The sequence below is a fragment of the Cynocephalus volans genome, chromosome 12 (assembly GCF_027409185.1).
Source record: "Cynocephalus volans isolate mCynVol1 chromosome 12, mCynVol1.pri, whole genome shotgun sequence".
In the NCBI taxonomy this organism is placed as follows: domain Eukaryota; kingdom Metazoa; phylum Chordata; class Mammalia; order Dermoptera; family Cynocephalidae; genus Cynocephalus; species Cynocephalus volans.
The window spans coordinates 109,735,023-109,757,464 of NC_084471.1; positions in this window are offsets into that span (position 1 = coordinate 109,735,023).

The following is a 22,442-nucleotide window of genomic DNA, read 5'->3' on the forward strand; positions in this document are numbered from 1 at the left end:
CGGAAAAAACGGATTGAAGCGGTTTAAACTGGATAAAACCGATTGAACCGGTTTAAACCGGTTTAAACCGGATAAAACCAGATTGAACCGGTTTAAACCGGATAAAAATGGATAGAACCGGTTTAAACCGGTTTAAACCAGATTGAACCGGATAGAACCGGTTTAAACCATTTAAAACCGGATTGAACCGGTTTAAAACGGTTTAAATTGGTTCAAACCGGATGAAATCGGAATGAACCGGTTTAAACTGTATAAAACCGGATTGAACCGGTTTAAACCGGTTTCAACCGGATAGAACCAGATAGAACCGGTTTAAACTGGATAAAAGCGGAATGAACCGGTTTAAGCCGGTTAAAACCGGAGAAAACCGGATGGAACCGGCTTAAATCGGTTTAAACCGGAGAAAACCGGATTGAACCGGTTGAAACCGGTTTAAACCGGATATAAACGGATTGAAGCAGTTTAAACCGGTTTAAAACTGATAAAACGGGAATGAACCGGTTCAAACCGGTTTAAACCGCATAAAACCGGAATGAACTGGTTCAAACAGGATAAAACCGGATATAACCGGTTGAAACCGGATATAAACGGATTGAAGCTGTTTAAACCGGTTTAAAACTGATAAAACCGGAATGAACAGGCCTGAACCGGTTGAAACCGGTTGAAACCGGATATAAACGGATTGAAGCAGTTTAAACCGGTTTAAACAGGATAAAACCGGATTGAACTGGCTTAAACTGGTTTAAACCGGATAGAACCGGTTTAAACTGGATAAAACCGATTGAACCGGTTTAAACCGGTTTAAACCGGATAAAACCGGATTGAACCGGTTTTAACTGGATAAAACCGGATTGAACTGGTTTAAACCGGTTTCAACTGGATAGAACCGGATAGAACCGGTTTAAACTGGATAAAACCGGATTGAACCAGCTTAAACAGGTTTAAACCAGATAAAACCGGATTGAACCGGTTAAAACCGGTTTAAACCGGATAAAACCGGAGTGAAATGGTTTAAACCGGATAAAACCGGATTGAACCGGTTTAAACCGGATAAAACCGGATTGAACCGGTTCAAACCAGTTTAAACCGGATAAAACCGGAATGAACTGGTTTAAACCGGATAAAACCGGACTGAACCAGTTTAAACCGGATAAAACCGGATTGAACCATTTCAAACCGGTTTTAACCGGATAAAACCGGATTGAACCGGTTTAAACTGGATAAAACCGGATTGAACCGGTTTAAACTGGTTTCAACCGGATAGAACCGGATAGAGCCGGTTTAAACTGGATAAAACCGGATTGAACTGGCTTAAACCGGTTTAAACTGGATTGAACCGGTTTAAACCGGATAAAACCGGATTGAACCGGCTTAAACCGGTTTAAACCGGATAAAACCGGATTGAACCGGTTCAAACCGGTTTAAACCGGATAAAACCGGAATGAACTGGTTTAAACCGGTTTAAAAGGGATAGAACCGGATAGAAACGGTTTAAACCGGATAAAACCGCATTGAACCGGTGCAAACCGGTTGAAACCGGATAAAAACGGATTGAAAGGGTTTAAACCGGTTTAAACTGGATAAAACTGGAATGAACCGGCTTAAACAGGTCTAAACCGGATAAAACCCGATTGAACAGGCTTAAACTGGTATAAACAGCATAGAACCGGTTTAAACCGGATAAAACCGGATTGAACCGGTTTAAACTGGTTTCAACCGGATAGAACCAGATAGAACTGGTTTAAACTGGATAAAACCGGATTGAACCGGCTTAAACTGGTTTAAACCGGATAAAACAGGATTGAACCGGTTCAAACCGGTTTAAACCGGATAAAACCAGATTGAACCGGTTTAAACCGGATAAAACCGGATTGAACCGGCTTAAACCGGCTTAAACCGGATAAAACCGGAATGAACTGGTTTAAACCGGTTTAAAACGGATAGAACCATATAGAAACGGTATAAACCGGATAAAACTGGATTGAACAGTCTTAAACTGGTATAAACAGCATAGAACCGGTTTAAACCAGATAAAACCGGATTGAACCGGTTAAAACCGGTTTAAACCGGATAAAAGCGGATTGAACCAGTTTAAACCGGATTGAACAGGTTCAAACCGGTTTAAACCGTAATAAACCGGAATGAACTAGTTTAAAACGGTTTAAAACGGATACAACCGGATAGAAACTGTTTAAACCGGATAAAACCGGATTGAACCGGTTTAAAACGGATAAAACCGGTTTAAACCGGATAAAACCAAATTGAACCAGTTTAAACCGGATAAAACCAGATTGCACCAGTTTAAAACGGATAAAACCGGATTGAACCAGTTTAAACCGGTTTAAACCAGATAGAAATGGATAGAACTGGTTTAAACCGGATAAAACCGGATTGAACCGGTTTGAATTGGTCTAAACCGGATAAAACCAGATTGACCTGGTTTCAACCGGTTTAAACCGGATAGAACCGGATAGAACTGGTTTAAACTGGATAGAAACGGATAGAACCGGTTAAAACCAGATAAAACCGGATTGACCCGGTTTAAACCGGTTTAAACCGGATAAAACCGGATTGAACCGGTTCAAACTGGTTTAAACGGATAAAACCAGATTAAACCGTTTTAAAGCGGTTTAAACCGGATAAAACCAGATTGAACCGGTTAAAGCCGATTAAAACCAGATTGAACTGGTTTAAACTGGTCTAAACCGGATAAAACCGGTTTAAACCGGATAAAACCAGATTGAACCGGTTTAAACCGGATAAAACCGAATTGAACCGGTTCAAACCGGTTTAAACCGGATAAAACCAAATTGAACCAGTTTAAACCGGATAAAAACAGATTGAACCGGTTTAAAACGTATAAAACCGGATTGAACCAGTTTAAACCGGTTTAAACCGGATAAAACCAGACTGAACCGGTTTAAACCGGATAAAAACGGATTGAACCGGTTTCAACCGGTTTAAACCAGATAGAATCGGATAGAACCTGTTTTAACCAGATAGAAACGGATTGAACCGGTTCAAACCGGTTTAAACCGGATAAAACCAGATTGAGCCGGTTTAAACCGGATAAAACCGGATTGAACCGGTGTAAACCGGTTGAGACCGGATAAAAACGGATTCAAAGGGTTTAAACCGGTTTAAACTGGATAAAACCGGATTGAACTGGTTAAATCCAGTTAAAACAGGATAGAAAAGGATAGAACCGATTTAAACCGATTTAAACAGGATAGAACCGGATAGAACCGGTTTAATCGAGATAAAACCGGATTGAACCGGTTTAAAAAGGATAAAAACGGATTGAACCGGTTGAAACTGGTTTAAACCGGATAAAACCGGAATAAACCATTTTAAAGCGGTTTAAACCGGATAAAAACAGATTGAACCGGTTTAAGCCGATGAAAACCGGAATGAACTGGTTTAAACCGGTCTAAACCGGATAAAACCGGTTTAAACCGGATAAAACCAGATTGAACCGGTTGAAACCAGATAAAACCGGATTGTACCGTTTCAAACCGGTTTAAACCGGATAAAACCGGAATGAACCGGTTGAAACCGGATAAAACCGGATAGAACCGTTTCAAACCGGTTTTAACCGGATAAAACCGGAATGAACCGGTTTAAACCGGATAAAACCGGATTGAACCGGTTTAAACCGGATAAAACCAGATTGAACCGTTTCAAACCGGTTTTAACCGGATAAAACCGGAATGAACCGGTTGAAACCGGATAAAACCGGATAGAACCGTTTCAAACCGGTTTTAACCGGATAAAACCGGAATGAACCGGTTTAAACCGGATAAAACCGGATTGAACCGGTTTAAACCGGATAAAAACGGATTGAACCGGTTTAAACTGGTTTCAACCGGATAGAACCAGATAGAACCGGTTTAAACTGGATAAAACCGGATTGAACTGGATTAAACCTGTTTAAAACGGATAAAACCTGTTTAAACCGGATAAAACCAAATTGAACCGGTTTAAACTGGATAAAACCGGATTGAACCAGTTTAAACCGGTTTAAACCAGATAGAAATGGATAGAACGGGTTTAAACCGGAAAAAACCGGATTGAACCGGTTTGAACTGGTTTCAACCGGATAGAACCGGTTTAAACTGGATAAAACCGGAATGAACCGGCTTCAACAGGTCTAAACCGGATAAAACCCGATTGAACAGGCTTAAACTGGTATAAACAGCAAAGAACCGGTTTAAACCGGATAAAACCGGATTGAACGAGTTTAAACCGGTTTAAACCGGATAAAACCAGACTGAACCGGTTTAAACCGGATAAAAACGGATTGAACCGGTTTAAACCGGTTTAAACAGGATAGAATCGGATAGAACCGGTTTTAACCAGATAGAAACGAATAGAACCGGTTTAAACCGGATAAAACCGGATTGAACCGTTTCAAAGCGGTTTTAACCGGATAAAACCGGAATGAACAGGTTTAAACCGGATAAAACCGGATTGAACCGGTTTAAACTGGTTTCAACCGGATAGAACCGGTTTAAACTGGATAAAACCGGATTGAACCGGCTTAAACCGGTTTAAACCGGATAAAACCGGATTGAACCGGTTCAAACTCGTTTAAACCGGATCAAACAATATCGAACCGGTTTAAACCGGATAAAACCGCATTGAACCGGCTTAAACCGGTTTAAACCGGATAAAACTGGATTGAACCGGTTCAAACCAGTTTAAACCGGATAAAACCGGAATGAACTGGTTTAAACCGGTTGAAACCAGATAAGAACGGATTGAAAGGGTTTAAACTGGTTTAAACTGGATAAAACCGGAATGAACCGGCTTAAAGAGGTCTAAACCGGATAAAACCCGATTGAACAGTCTTAAACTGGTATAAACAGCATAGAACCGGTTTAAACCGGGTAACACCGGATTGAACCGGTTTAAACCGGTTTAAACCGGATAAAACCAGACTGAACCGGTTTAAACCGGATAAAACCGGATTGAACCGTTTCAAACTGGTTTTAACCGGATAAAACTGGAATGAACCGGTTTAAACCGGACAAAACCGGACTGAACCGGTTTAAACCGGATAAAACCGGATTGAACCGTTTCCAACCGGTTTTAACCGGATAAAACCGGAATGAACAGATTTAAACCGGATAAAACCGGATTGAACCGGTTTAAAACGGATAAAACCGGATTGAACCGGTTTAAACTGGTTTCAACCGGATAGAACCGGGTAGAACCGGTTTAAACCGGATAAAACCGGATTGAACCGGCTTCAACAGGTCTAAACCGGATAAAACCCGATTGAACAGGCTTAAACTGGTATAAACAGCATAGAACCGGTTTAAACCGGATAAAACCGGATTGAACCAGTTTAAACCGGTTTAAACCGGATAAAACCAGACTGAACCGGTTTAAACCGGATAAAAACGGATTGAACCGGTTTCAACCGGTTTAAACCAGATAGAATCGGATAGAACCTGTTTTAACCAGATAGAAACGGATTGAACCGGTTCAAACCGGTTTAAACCGGATAAAACCAAATTGAACCAGTTTAAACCGGATAAAATCAGATTGTACCGGTTTAAAATGGATAAAACCGGATTGAACCAGTTTAAACCCGTTTAAACCAGATGGAAACGGATAGAACCGGATTAAACCAGATAAAACCGGATTGAACTGGTTTCAACCGGTTTAAACCGGATAAACAAGATTGAACCGGTTTAAACCGGATAAAACTGGATTGAATCGTTTCAAACCGGTTTTAACCGGATAAAACCGGATTGAACTGGATTAAACCGGTTTAAAACGGATAAAACCTGTTTAAACCGGATAAAACCAAATTGAACCAGTTTAAACTGGATAAAACCAGATTGAACCGGTTTAAAACCGATAAAACCGGATTGAACCAGTTTAAACCGGTTTAAACCAGATAGAAATGGATAGAACCGGTTTAAACCGGATAAAACAAGATTGAAACGGTTTAAACCAGATAAAACCAGATTGAACCAGCTTAAACCGGTTTAAACCGGATAAAACTGGATTGAACCGGTTTAAACCGGATAAAACCGGATTGAACAGGTTTAAACCGGTTTAAACCGTATAGAACCGGGTTAAACCAGTTGAAACCGGATAAAACCGGATGGATCCGGTTTAAACCGGTTTAAAAAGGATAAAACAGGATTGAACTGGTTTATACCGGTTTAAACCGGATAAAACCGGTTTAAACGGGATAAAACCAAATTGAACCAGTTTAAACCGGATAATACCAGATTGAACCGGTTTAAGCTGGATAAAACCGGATTAAACCGGTTTAAACCGGTTTAAACAGGATAGAACCGGATATAACCGGTTTAAAGTGGATAAAACCGGACTGAACTGGTTTAAATCGGTTTAAACCGGAAAAAACGGATTGAACCGGTTTAAACTGGATGAAACCGGATAGAACCGGTTTAATCCGGTTTAAACCAGATAAAAACCGATTGAACCGGTTTAAACCGGTTTAAACTGGATAGAACCGGTTTAAACTGGTATCCGGTTTAAACCGGATAAAACCCGCATGAACCGGCTCAAACCGGTTTACACCGGATAGAACCGGTTTAAACCGGATAAAACCGGATTGAACTGGTTAAACCGGTTTAAACCGGATAGAACCGGATAGAACTGGTTAAACTGGATAGAACCGGATAGAACCGGTTAAAACCAGATAAAACCGGATTGACCCGGTTTAAACCGGTTTAAACCGGATAAAACCGGATTGAACCGGTTCAAACTGGTTTAAATGGATAAAACCAGATTAAACCGTTTTAAAGCGTTTTAAACCGGATAAAACCAGATTGAACCGGTTAAAGCCGATTAAAACCAGATTGAACTGGTTTAAACCGGATAAAACCGAATTGAACCGGTTCAAACCGGTTTAAACCGGATAAAACCAAATTGAACCAGTTTAAACCGGATAAAAACAGATTGAACCGGTTTAAAACGTATAAAACCGGATTGAACCAGTTTAAACCCGTTTAAACCAGATGGAAACGAATAGAACCGGTTTAAACTGGATAAAACCGGATTGAACTGGTTTAACCGGTTAAAACAGGATAGAACAGGATAGAACCGGTTTAAACCGATTTAAACAGGATTGCACCGGATAGAACCGGTTTAAACGAGATAAAACCGGATTGAACCGGTTTAAACCGGTTTAAACCGGATAAAACCGGATTGAACCGGTTCAAACTGCTTTAAACCGGATAAAACCGGATTAAACCATTTTAAAGCGGTTTAAACCGGATAAAACCAGAGTGAACCGGTTTAAGCCGATTAAAACCAGATTGAACTGGTTTAAAATGGTCTAAACAGGATAAAACAGGTTTAAACCGGATAAAACCACATTGAACCGGTTTAAACCAGATAAAACCGGATTGAACTGGTTCAACCGGGTTTAAACCGGATAAAACCGGAGTTAACTGGTTTAAACCGGATAAAACCGGACTGAACCGGCTTAAACCGGATAAAACCGGATTGAACCGTTTCAAAGCGGTTTTAACCGGATAACACCGGAATGAACAGGTTTAAACCGGATAAAACCGGATTGAACCGGTTTAAACTGGTTTCAACCGGATAGAACCGGTTTAAACTGGATAAAACCGGATTGAACCGGCTTAAACCGGTTTAAACCGGATAAAACCGGATTGAAACGGTTCGAACTGGTTTAAACCGGATCAAACCATATCGAACCGGTTTAAACCGGATAAAACCGGATTGAACTGGCTTAAACCGGTTTAAACCGGATAAAACTGGATTGAACCGGTTCAAACCAGTTTAAACCGGATAAAACCGGAATGAACTGGTTTAAACCGGTTTAAAACGGATAGAACCGGATAGAAACGGTATAAACCGGATAAAACCGGATTGAACCGGTGTAAACCGGTTGAAACCAGATAAGAACGGCTTGAAAGGGTTTAAACTGGTTTAAACTGGATAAAACCGGAATGAACCGGCTTAAAGAGGTCTAAACCGGATAAAACCCGATTGAACAGGCTTAAACTGGTGTAAACAGCATAGAACCGGTTTAAACCGGATAACACCGGATTGAACCGGTTTAAACCGGTTTAAACCGGATAAAACCAGACTGAACCGGTTTAAACCGGATAAAACCGGACTGAACCGGTTTAAACCGGATAAAACCGGATTGAACCGTTTCCATCCGGTTTTAACCGGATAAAACCGGAATGAACAGGTTTAAACCGAATAAAACCGGATTGAACCGGTTTAAAACGGATAAAACCGGATTGAACCGGTTTAAACTGGTTTCAACCGGATAGAACCGGGTAGAACTGGTTTAAACTGGATAAAACCGGATTGAACCGGCTTAAACCGGTTTAAACCGGATAAAACCGCATTGAACCGGTTCAAACTGGTTTAAACCGGATCAAACCAGATTGAACCGGTTTAAACCGGATAAAACCGGATTGAACCGGTGTAAACCGGTTGAGACCGGATAAAAACGGATTCAAAGGGTTTAAACCGGTTTAAACTGGATAAAACCGGATTGAACTGGTTAAATCCAGTTAAAACAGGATAGAAAAGGATAGAACCGATTTAAACCGATTTAAACAGGATAGAACCGGATAGAACCGGTTTAATCGAGATAAAACCGGATTGAACCGGTTTAAACCGGATAAAACCGGATTGAACCGGTTGAAACTGGTTTAAACCGGATAAAACCGGAATAAACCATTTTAAAGCGGTTTAAACCGGATAAAAACAGATTGAACCGGTTTAAGCCGATGAAAACCGGAATGAACTGGTTTAAACCGGTCTAAACCGGATAAAACCGGTTTAAACCGGATAAAACCAGATTGAACCGGTTGAAACCAGATAAAACCGGATTGTACCGTTTCAAACCGGTTTAAACCGGATAAAACCGGAGTGAACTGGTTTAAACCGGATAAAACCAGATTGAACCGGTTTAAACCGGATAAAACCAGATTGAACCGTTTCAAACCGGTTTTAACTGGATAAAACCGGAATGAACCGGTTGAAACCGGATAAAACCGGATAGAACCGTTTCAAACCGGTTTTAACCGGATAAAACCGGAATGAACCGGTTTAAACCGGATAAAACCGGATTGAACCGGTTTAAACCGGATAAAAACGGATTGAACCGGTTTAAACTGGTTTCAACCGGATAGAACCAGATAGAACCGGTTTAAACTGGATAAAACCGGATTGAACTGGATTAAACCTGTTTAAAACGGATAAAACCTGTTTAAACCGGATAAAACCAAATTGAACCGGTTTAAACTGGATAAAACCGGATTGAACCAGTTTAAACCGGTTTAAACCAGATAGAAATGGATAGAACGGGTTTAAACCGGAAAAAACCGGATTGAACCGGTTTGAACTGGTTTCAACCGGATAGAACCGGTTTAAACTGGATAAAACCGGAATGAACCGGCTTCAACAGGTCTAAACCGGATAAAACCCGATTGAACAGGCTTAAACTGGTATAAACAGCAAAGAACCGGTTTAAACCGGATAAAACCGGATTGAACGAGTTTAAACCGGTTTAAACCGGATAAAACCAGACTGAACCGGTTTAAACCGGATAAAAACGGATTGAACCGGTTTAAACCGGTTTAAACAGGATAGAATCGGATAGAACCGGTTTTAACCAGATAGAAACGAATAGAACCGGTTTAAACCGGATAAAACCGGATTGAACCGTTTCAAAGCGGTTTTAACCGGATAAAACCGGAATGAACAGGTTTAAACCGGATAAAACCGGATTGAACCGGTTTAAACTGGTTTCAACCGGATAGAACCGGTTTAAACTGGATAAAACCGGATTGAACCGGCTTAAACCGGTTTAAACCGGATAAAACCGGATTGAACCGGCTTAAACCGGTTTAAACCGGATAAAACTGGATTGAACCGGTTCAAACCAGTTTAAACCGGATAAAACCGGAATGAACTGGTTTAAACCGGTTGAAACCAGATAAGAACGGATTGAAAGGGTTTAAACTGGTTTAAACTGGATAAAACCGGAATGAACCGGCTTAAAGAGGTCTAAACCGGATAAAACCCGATTGAACAGGCTTAAACTGGTATAAACAGCATAGAACCGGTTTAAACCGGGTAACACCGGATTGAACCGGTTTAAACCGGTTTAAACCGGATAAAACCAGACTGAACCGGTTTAAACCGGATAAAACCGGATTGAACCGTTTCAAACTGGTTTTAACCGGATAAAACTGGAATGAACCGGTTTAAACCGGACAAAACCGGACTGAACCGGTTTAAACCGGATAAAACCGGATTGAACCGTTTCCAACCGGTTTTAACCGGATAAAACCGGAATGAACAGATTTAAACCGGATAAAACCGGATTGAACCGGTTTAAAACGGATAAAACCGGATTGAACCGGTTTAAACTGGTTTCAACCGGATAGAACCGGGTAGAACCGGTTTAAACCGGATAAAACCGGATTGAACCGGCTTCAACAGGTCTAAACCGGATAAAACCCGATTGAACAGGCTTAAACTGGTATAAACAGCATAGAACCGGTTTAAACCGGATAAAACCGGATTGAACCAGTTTAAACCGGTTTAAACCGGATAAAACCAGACTGAACCGGTTTAAACCGGATAAAAACGGATTGAACCGGTTTCAACCGGTTTAAACCAGATAGAATCGGATAGAACCTGTTTTAACCAGATAGAAACGGATTGAACCGGTTCAAACCGGTTTAAACCGGATAAAACCAAATTGAACCAGTTTAAACCGGATAAAATCAGATTGTACCGGTTTAAAATGGATAAAACCGGATTGAACAAGTTTAAACCCGTTTAAACCAGATGGAAACGGATAGAACCGGTTTAAACCAGATAAAACCGGATTGAACTGGTTTCAACCGGTTTAAACCGGATAAACAAGATTGAACCGGTTTAAACCGGATAAAACTGGATTGAATCGTTTCAAACCGGTTTTAACCGGATAAAACCGGATTGAACTGGATTAAACCGGTTTAAAACGGATAAAACCTGTTTAAACCGGATAAAACCAAATTGAACCAGTTTAAACTGGATAAAACCAGATTGAACCGGTTTAAAACCGATAAAACCGGATTGAACCAGTTTAAACCGGTTTAAACCAGATAGAAATGGATAGAACCGGTTTAAACCGGATAAAACAAGATTGAAACGGTTTAAACCAGATAAAACCAGATTGAACCAGCTTAAACCGGTTTAAACCGGATAAAACTGGATTGAACCGGTTTAAACCGGATAAAACCGGATTGAACAGGTTTAAACCGGTTTAAACCGTATAGAACCGGGTTAAACCAGTTGAAACCGGATAAAACCGGATGGATCCGGTTTAAACCGGTTTAAAAAGGATAAAACAGGATTGAACTGGTTTATACCGGTTTAAACCGGATAAAACCGGTTTAAACGGGATAAAACCAAATTGAACCAGTTTAAACCGGATAATACCAGATTGAACCGGTTTAAGCTGGATAAAACCGGATTAAACCGGTTTAAACCGGTTTAAACAGGATAGAACCGGATATAACCGGTTTAAAGTGGATAAAACCGGACTGAACTGGTTTAAATCGGTTTAAACCGGAAAAAACGGATTGAACCGGTTTAAACTGGATGAAACCGGATAGAACCGGTTTAATCCGGTTTAAACCAGATAAAAACCGATTGAACCGGTTTAAACCGGTTTAAACTGGATAGAACCGGTTTAAACTGGTATCCGGTTTAAACCGGATAAAACCCGCATGAACCGGCTCAAACCGGTTTACACCGGATAGAACCGGTTTAAACCGGATAAAACCGGATTGAACTGGTTAAACCGGTTTAAACCGGATAGAACCGGATAGAACTGGTTAAACTGGATAGAACCGGATAGAACCGGTTAAAACCAGATAAAACCGGATTGACCCGGTTTAAACCGGTTTAAACCGGATAAAACCGGATTGAACCGGTTCAAACTGGTTTAAATGGATAAAACCAGATTAAACCGTTTTAAAGCGTTTTAAACCGGATAAAACCAGATTGAACCGGTTAAAGCCGATTAAAACCAGATTGAACTGGTTTAAACTGGTCTAAACCGGATAAAACCGGTTTAAACCGGATAAAACCAGATTGAACCGGTTTAAACCGGATAAAACCGAATTGAACCGGTTCAAACCGGTTTAAACCGGATAAAACCAAATTGAACCAGTTTAAACCGGATAAAAACAGATTGAACCGGTTTAAAACGTATAAAACCGGATTGAACCAGTTTAAACCCGTTTAAACCAGATGGAAACGAATAGAACCGGTTTAAACTGGATAAAACCGGATTGAACTGGTTTAACCGGTTAAAACAGGATAGAACAGGATAGAACCGGTTTAAACCGATTTAAACAGGATTGCACCGGATAGAACCGGTTTAAACGAGATAAAACCGGATTGAACCGGTTTAAACCGGTTTAAACCGGATAAAACCGGATTGAACCGGTTCAAACTGGTTTAAACCGGATAAAACCGGATTAAACCATTTTAAAGCGGTTTAAACCGGATAAAACCAGAGTGAACCGGTTTAAGCCGATTAAAACCAGATTGAACTGGTTTAAAATGGTCTAAACAGGATAAAACAGGTTTAAACCGGATAAAACCACATTGAACCGGTTTAAACCAGATAAAACCGGATTGAACTGGTTCAACCGGGTTTAAACCGGATAAAACCGGAGTTAACTGGTTTAAACCGGATAAAACCGGACTGAACCGGCTTAAACCGGATAAAACCGGATTGAACCGTTTCAAAGCGGTTTTAACCGGATAACACCGGAATGAACAGGTTTAAACCGGATAAAACCGGATTGAACCGGTTTAAACTGGTTTCAACCGGATAGAACCGGTTTAAACTGGATAAAACCGGATTGAACCGGCTTAAACCGGTTTAAACCGGATAAAACCGGATTGAAACGGTTCGAACTGGTTTAAACCGGATCAAACCATATCGAACCGGTTTAAACCGGATAAAACCGGATTGAACTGGCTTAAACCGGTTTAAACCGGATAAAACTGGATTGAACCGGTTCAAACCAGTTTAAACCGGATAAAACCGGAATGAACTGGTTTAAACCGGTTTAAAACGGATAGAACCGGATAGAAACGGTATAAACCGGATAAAACCGGATTGAACCGGTGTAAACCGGTTGAAACCAGATAAGAACGGCTTGAAAGGGTTTAAACTGGTTTAAACTGGATAAAACCGGAATGAACCGGCTTAAAGAGGTCTAAACCGGATAAAACCCGATTGAACAGGCTTAAACTGGTATAAACAGCATAGAACCGGTTTAAACCGGATAACACCGGATTGAACCGGTTTAAACCGGTTTAAACCGGATAAAACCAGACTGAACCGGTTTAAACCGGATAAAACCGGACTGAACCGGTTTAAACCGGATAAAACCGGATTGAACCGTTTCCATCCGGTTTTAACCGGATAAAACCGGAATGAACAGGTTTAAACCGAATAAAACCGGATTGAACCGGTTTAAAACGGATAAAACCGGATTGAACCGGTTTAAACTGGTTTCAACCGGATAGAACCGGGTAGAACCGGTTTAAACTGGATAAAACCGGATTGAACCGGCTTAAACCGGTTTAAACCGGATAAAACCGCATTGAACCGGTTCAAACTGGTTTAAACCGGATCAAACCAGATTGAACCGGTTTAAACCGGATAAAACCGGATTGAACCGGTGTAAACCGGTTGAGACCGGATAAAAACGGATTCAAAGGGTTTAAACCGGTTTAAACTGGATAAAACCGGATTGAACTGGTTAAATCCAGTTAAAACAGGATAGAAAAGGATAGAACCGATTTAAACCGATTTAAACAGGATAGAACCGGATAGAACCGGTTTAATCGAGATAAAACCGGATTGAACCGGTTTAAACCGGATAAAACCGGATTGAACCGGTTGAAACTGGTTTAAACCGGATAAAACCGGAATAAACCATTTTAAAGCGGTTTAAACCGGATAAAAACAGATTGAACCGGTTTAAGCCGATGAAAACCGGAATGAACTGGTTTAAACCGGTCTAAACCGGATAAAACCGGTTTAAACCGGATAAAACCAGATTGAACCGGTTGAAACCAGATAAAACCGGATTGTACCGTTTCAAACCGGTTTAAACCGGATAAAACCGGAGTGAACTGGTTTAAACCGGATAAAACCAGATTGAACCAGTTTAAACCGGATAAAACCAGATTGAACCGTTTCAAACCGGTTTTAACTGGATAAAACCGGAATGAACCGGTTGAAACCGGATAAAACCGGATAGAACCGTTTCAAACCGGTTTTAACCGGATAAAACCGGAATGAACCGGTTTAAACCGGATAAAACCGGATTGAACCGGTTTAAACCGGATAAAAACGGATTGAACCGGTTTAAACTGGTTTCAACCGGATAGAACCAGATAGAACCGGTTTAAACTGGATAAAACCGGATTGAACTGGATTAAACCTGTTTAAAACGGATAAAACCTGTTTAAACCGGATAAAACCAAATTGAACCGGTTTAAACTGGATAAAACCGGATTGAACCAGTTTAAACCGGTTTAAACCAGATAGAAATGGATAGAACGGGTTTAAACCGGAAAAAACCGGATTGAACCGGTTTGAACTGGTTTCAACCGGATAGAACCGGTTTAAACTGGATAAAACCGGAATGAACCGGCTTCAACAGGTCTAAACCGGATAAAACCCGATTGAACAGGCTTAAACTGGTATAAACAGCAAAGAACCGGTTTAAACCGGATAAAACCGGATTGAACGAGTTTAAACCGGTTTAAACCGGATAAAACCAGACTGAACCGGTTTAAACCGGATAAAAACGGATTGAACCGGTTTAAACCGGTTTAAACAGGATAGAATCGGATAGAACCGGTTTTAACCAGATAGAAACGAATAGAACCGGTTTAAACCGGATAAAACCGGATTGAACCATTTCAAAGCGGTTTTAACCGGATAAAACCGGAATGAACAGGTTTAAACCGGATAAAACCGGATGGAACCGGTTTAAACCGGATAAAACCGGATTGAACCGGTTTAAACTGGTTTCAACCGGATAGAACCGGTTTAAACTGGATAAAACCGGATTGAACCGGCTTAAACCGGTTTAAACCGGATAAAACCGGATTGAACCGGTTCAAACTCGTTTAAACCGGATCAAACAATATCGAACCGGTTTAAACCGGATAAAACCGCATTGAACCGGCTTAAACCGGTTTAAACAGGATAAAACCGGATTGAACCGTTTCAAACTGGTTTTAACCGGATAAAACTGGAATGAACCGGTTTAAACCGGACAAAACCGGACTGAACCGGATTAAACCGGATAAAACCGGATGGAACCGTTTCCAACCGGTTTTAACCGGATAAAACCGGAATGAACAGATTTAAACCGGATAAAACCGGATTGAACCGGTTTAAAACGGATAAAACCGGATTGAACCGGTTTAAACTGGTTTCAACCGGATAGAACCGGGTAGAACCGGTTTAAACCGGATAAAACCGGATTGAACCGGCTTCAACAGGTCTAAACCGGATAAAACCCGATTGAACAGGCTTAAACTGGTATAAACAGCATAGAACCGGTTTAAACCGGATAAAACCGGATTGAACCAGTTTAAACCGGTTTAAACCGGATAAAACCAGACTGAACCGGTTTAAACCGGATAAAAACGGATTGAACCGGTTTCAACCGGTTTAAACCAGATAGAATCGGATAGAACCTGTTTTAACCAGATAGAAACGGATTGAACCGGTTCAAACCGGTTTAAACCGGATAAAACCAAATTGAACCAGTTTAAACCGGATAAAATCAGATTGTACCGGTTTAAAATGGATAAAACCGGATTGAACCAGTTTAAACCCGTTTAAACCAGATGGAAACGGATAGAACCGGTTTAAACCAGATAAAACCGGATTGAACTGGTTTCAACCGGTTTAAACCGGATAAACAAGATTGAACCGGTTTAAACCGGATAAAACTGGATTGAATCGTTTCAAACCGGTTTTAACCGGATAAAACCGGAATGAACTGGTTTAAACCGGTTTAAACCGGAAAAAACGGATTGAAGCGGTTTAAACTGGATAAAACCGATTGAACTGGTTTAAACCGGTTTAAACTGGTTTAAACCAGATTGAACCGGATAGAACCGGTTTACACCATTTAAAACCGGATTGAACCGGTTTAAAACGGTTTAAACCGGTTCAAACCGGATGAAATTGAAATGAACCGGTTTAAAATGTGTAAAACCGGATTGAACCGGTTTAAACAGGTTTCAACCGGATAGAACCAGATAGAACCGGTTTAAACTGGATAAAACCAGATTGAACTGGTTTAAACCGGGTCAAACCGGATCGAACCGGATTAAACCAGTTTCAACCGGATAGAACCGGATAGAACGGTTTAAACCGGATAAAACCGGATTGAAGCGGTGTAAACCGGTTCTAACCGGATAAAACGAGATTGAAACGGTTTAAACTGGATTGAACCGGCTTAAACCGGATAAAACCGGAATGAACTGGTTTAAACCGGTTTAAACCGGAAAAAGCGGATTGAACCGGTTTAAACTGGATAAAACTGGATAGAACCGGTTTAATCCGGTTTAATCCAGATAAAAACCGATTGAACCGGTTTAAACCAGTTTAAACCAGATAAAACCGGATTGAACCGGTTCAAACTGGTTTAAACCGGATAAAACTGGAGTGAACTGGTTGAAACCGGATAAAACCGGATTGAACCGGTTTAAACCGGATAAAACCAGATTGAACCGTTTCAAACCGGTTTTAACCGGATAAAACCGGAATGAAGCGGTTTAAACCGGTTTAAACCGGATAGAACCGGATATAACAGGTTTAAACTGGATAAAACCGGATTGAAGCGGTTTAAAACAGTTCAAACCGGATAAAACCAGATTGAAAGTGTTTAAACTGGATTGAACCGGCTTAAACCGGATAAAACCGGAATGAACTGGTTTAAACCGGTTTAAACCGGAAAAAACGGATTGAAGCGGTTTAAACTGGATAAAACCGATTGAACCGGTTTAAACCGGTTTAAACCAGATAAAACCAGATTGAACCGGTTTAAACCGGATAAAAATGGATAGAACCGGTTTAAACCGGTTTAAACCAGATTGAACCGGATAGAACTGGTTTAAACCATTTAAAACCGGATTGAACCGGTTTAAAACGGTTTAAATCGGTTCAAACCGGATGAAATCGGAATGAACCGGTTTAAACTGTATAAAACCGGATTGAACCGGTTTAAACCGGTTTCAACCGGATAGAACCAGATAGAACCGGTTTAAACTGGATAAAAGCGGAATGAACCGGTTTAAGCCGGTTAAAACCGGAGAAAACCGGATGGAACCGGCTTAAATCGGTTTAAACCGGAGAAAACCGGATTGAACCGGTTGAAACCGGTTTAAACCGGATATAAACGGATTGAAGCAGTTTAAACCGGTTTAAAACTGATAAAACGGGAATGAACCGGTTCAAACCGGTTTAAACCGCATAAAACCGGAATGAACTGGTTCAAACAGGATAAAACCGGATATAACCGGTTGAAACCGGATATAAACGGATTGAAGCTGTTTAAACCGGTTTAAAACTGATAAAACCGGAATGAACCGGCCTGAACCGGTTGAAACCGGTTGAAACCGGATATAAACGGATTGAAGCAGTTTAAACCGGTTTAAACAGGATTAAACCGGATTGAACTGGCTTAAACTGGTTTAAACCGGATAGAACCGGTTTAAACTGGATAAAACCGATTGAACCGGTTTAAACCGGTTTAAACCGGATAAAACCGGATTGAACCGGTTTTAACTGGATAAAACCGGATTGAACTGGTTTAAACCGGTTTCAACTGGATAGAACCGGATAGAACCGGTTTAAACTGGATAAAACCGGATTGAACCAGCTTAAACAGGTTTAAACCAGATAAAACCGGATTGAACCGGTTAAAACCGGTTTAAACCGGATAAAACCGGAGTGAAATGGTTTAAACCGGATAAAACCGGATTGAACCGGTTTAAACCGGATAAAACCGGATTGAACCGGTTTAAACTGGTTTCAACCGGATAGAACCGGATAGAGCCGGTTTAAACTGGATAAAACCGGATTGAACTGGCTTAAACCGGTTTAAACTGGATTGAACCGGTTTAAACCGGATAAAACCGGATTGAACCGGCTTAAACCGGTTTAAACCGGATAAAACCGGATTGAACCGGTTCAAACCGGTTTAAACCGGATAAAACCGGAATGAACTGGTTTAAACCGGTTTAAAAGGGATAGAACCGGATAGAAACGGTTTAAACCGGATAAAACCGCATTGAACCGGTGCAAACCGGTTGAAACCGGATAAAAACGGATTGAAAGGGTTTAAACCGGTTTAAACTGGATAAAACTGGAATGAACCGGCTTAAACAGGTCTAAACCGGATAAAACCCGATTGAACAGGCTTAAACTGGTATAAACAGCATAGAACCGGTTTAAACCGGATAAAACCGGATTGAACCGGTTTAAACTGGTTTCAACCGGATAGAACCAGATAGAACTGGTTTAAACTGGATAAAACCGGATTGAACCGGCTTAAACTGGTTTAAACCGGATAAAACAGGATTGAACCGGTTCAAACCGGTTTAAACCGGATAAAACCAGATTGAACCGGTTTAAACCGGATAAAACCGGATTGAACCGGCTTAAACCGGCTTAAACCGGATAAAACCGGAATGAACTGGTTTAAACCGGTTTAAAACGGATAGAACCATATAGAAACGGTATAAACCGGATAAAACTGGATTGAACAGTCTTAAACTGGTATAAACAGCATAGAACCGGTTTAAACCAGATAAAACCGGATTGAACCGGTTAAAACCGGTTTAAACCGGATAAAAGCGGATTGAACCAGTTTAAACCGGATTGAACAGGTTCAAACCGGTTTAAACCGTAATAAACCGGAATGAACTAGTTTAAAACGGTTTAAAACGGATACAACCGGATAGAAACGGTTTAAACCGGATAAAACCGGATTGAACCGGTTTAAAACGGATAAAACCGGTTTAAACCGGATAAAACCAAATTGAACCAGTTTAAACCGGATAAAACCAGATTGCACCAGTTTAAAACGGATAAAACCGGATTGAACCAGTTTAAACCGGTTTAAACCAGATAGAAATGGATAGAACTGGTTTAAACCGGATAAAACCGGATTGAACCGGTTTGAAGTGGTCTAAACCGGATAAAACCAGATTGACCTGGTTTCAACCGGTTTAAACCGGATAGAACCGGATAGAACTGGTTTAAACTGGATAGAACCGGATAGAACCGGTTAAAACCAGATAAAACCGGATTGACCCGGTTTAAACCGGTTTAAACCGGATAAAACCGGATTGAACCGGTTCAAACTGGTTTAAACGGATAAAACCAGATTAAACCGTTTTAAAGCGGTTTAAACCGGATAAAACCAGATTGAACCGGTTAAAGCCGATTAAAACCAGATTGAACTGGTTTAAACTGGTCTAAACCGGATAAAACCGGTTTAAACCGGATAAAACCAGATTGAACCGGTTTAAACCGGATAAAACCGAATTGAACCGGTTCAAACCGGTATAAACCGGATAAAACCAAATTGAACCAGTTTAAACCGGATAAAAACAGATTGAAACGGTTTAAAACGTATAAAACCGGATTGAACCAGTTTAAACCCGTTTAAACCACATGGAAACGAATAGAACCGGTTTAAACTGGATAAAACCGGATTGAACTGGTTTAACCGGTTAAAACAGGATAGAACAGGATAGAACCGGTTTAAACCGATTTAAACAGGATTGCACCGGATAGAACCGGTTTAAATGAGAAAAAACCGGATTGAACCGGTTTAAACCGGTTTAAACCGGATAAAACCGGATTGAACCGGTTCAAACTGGTTTAAACCGGATAAAACCGGATTAAACAATTTTAAAGCGGTTTAAACCGGATAAAACCAGAGTGAACCGGTTTAAGCCGATTAAAACCAGATTGAACTGGTTTAAAATGGTCTAAACAGGATAAAACAGGTTTAAACCGGATAAAACCACATTGAACCGGTTTAAACCAGATAAAACCGGATTGAACTGGTTCAACCGGGTTTAAACCGGATAAAACCGGAGTTAACTGGTTTAAACCGGATAAAACCGGACTGAACCGGCTTAAACCGGATAAAACCGGATTGAACCGTTTCAAAGCGTTTTTAACCGGATAAAACCGGAATGAACAGGTTTAAAACGGATAAAACCGGATTGAACAGGTTTAAACTGGTTTCAACCGGATAGAACCGGTTTAAACTGGATAAAACCGGATTGAACCGGCTTAAACCGGTTTAAACCGGATAAAACCGGATTGAAACGGTTTGAACTGGTTTAAACCGGATCAAACCATATCGAACCGGTTTAAACCGGATAAAACCGGATTGAACCGGCTTAAACCGGTTTAAACCGGATAAAACTGGATTGAACCGGTTCAAACCAGTTTAAACCGGATAAAACCGGAATGAACTGGTTTAAACCGGTTTAAAACGGATAGAACCGGATAGAAACGGTACAAACCGGATAAAACCGGATTGAACCGGTGTAAACCGGTTGAGACCGGATAAAAACGGATTCAAAGGGTTTAAACCGGTTTAAACTGGATAAAACCGGAATGAACCGGCTTCTACAGGTCTAAACCGGATAAAACCCGATTGAACAGGCTTAAACTGGTATAAACAGCAAAGAACCAGTTTAAACCGGATAAAACCGGATTGAACGAGTTTAAACCGGTTTAAACCGGATAAAACCAGACTGAACCGGTTTAAACCGGATAAAAACGGATTGAACTGGTTTAAACCGGTTTAAACAGGATAGAATCGGATAGAACCGGTTTTAACCAGATAGAAACGAATAGAACCGGTTTAAACCGGATAAAACCGGATTGAACCGTTTCAAAGCGGTTTTAACCGGATAAAACCGGAATGAACAGGTTTAAACCGGATAAAACCAGATGGAACCGGTTTAAACCGGATAAAACCGGATTGAACCGGTTTAAACTGGTTTAACCGGATAGAACCGGTTTAAACTGGATAAAACCGAATTGAACCGGCTTAAACCGGTTTAAACCGGATAAAACCGGATTGAACCGGTTCAAACTCGTTTAAACCGGATCAAACAATATCGAACCGGTTTAAACCGGATAAAACCGCATTGAACCGGCTTAAACCGGTTTAAACCGGATAAAACTGGATTGAACCGGTTCAAACCAGTTTAAACCGGATAAAACCGGAATGAACTGGTTTAAACCGGTTGAAACCAGATAAGAACGGATTGAAAGGGTTTAAACTGGTTTAAACTGGATAAAACCGGAATGAACCGGCTTAAAGAGGTCTAAACCGGATAAAACCCGATTGAACAGGCTTAAACTGGTATAAACAGCATAGAACCGGTTGAAACCGGGTAACACCGGATTGAACCGGTTTAAACCGGTTTAAACCGGATAAAACCAGACTGAACCGGTTTAAACCGGATAAAACCGGATTGAACCGTTTCAAACTGGTTTTAACCGGATAAAACTGGAATGAACCGGTTTAAACCGGACAAAACCGGACTGAACCGGTTTAAACCGGATAAAACCGGATTGAACCGTTTCCAACCGGTTTTAACCGGATAAAACCGGAATGAACAGATTTAAACCGGATAAAACCGGATTGAACCGGTTTAAAACGGATAAAACCGGATTGAACCGGTTTAAACTGGTTTCAACCGGATAGAACCGGGTAGAACCGGTTTAAACCGGATAAAACCGGATTGAACCGGCTTCAACAGTTCTAAACCAGATAAAACCCGATTGAACAGGCTTAAACTGGTATAAACAGCATAGAACCGGTTTAAACCGGATAAAACTGGATTGAACCAGTTTAAACCGGTTTAAACCGGATAAAACCAGACTGAACCGGTTTAAACCGGATAAAAACGGATTGAACCGGTTTCAACCGGTTTAAACCAGATAGAATCGGATAGAACCTGTTTTAACCAGATAGAAACGGATTGAACCGGTTCAAACCGGTTTAAACCGGATAAAACCAAATTGAACCAGTTTAAACCGGATAAAATCAGATTGTACCGGTTTAAAATGGATAAAACCGGATTGAACCAGTTTAAACCCGTTTAAACCAGATGGAAACGGATAGAACCGGTTTAAACCAGATAAAACCGGATTGAACTGGTTAAATCCAGTTAAAACAGGATAGAAAAGGATAGAACCGATTTAAACCGATTTAAACAGGATAGAACCGGATAGAACCGGTTTAATCGAGATAAAACCGGATTGAACCGGTTTAAACCGGATAAAACCGGATTGAACCGGTTGAAACTGGTTTAAACCGGAT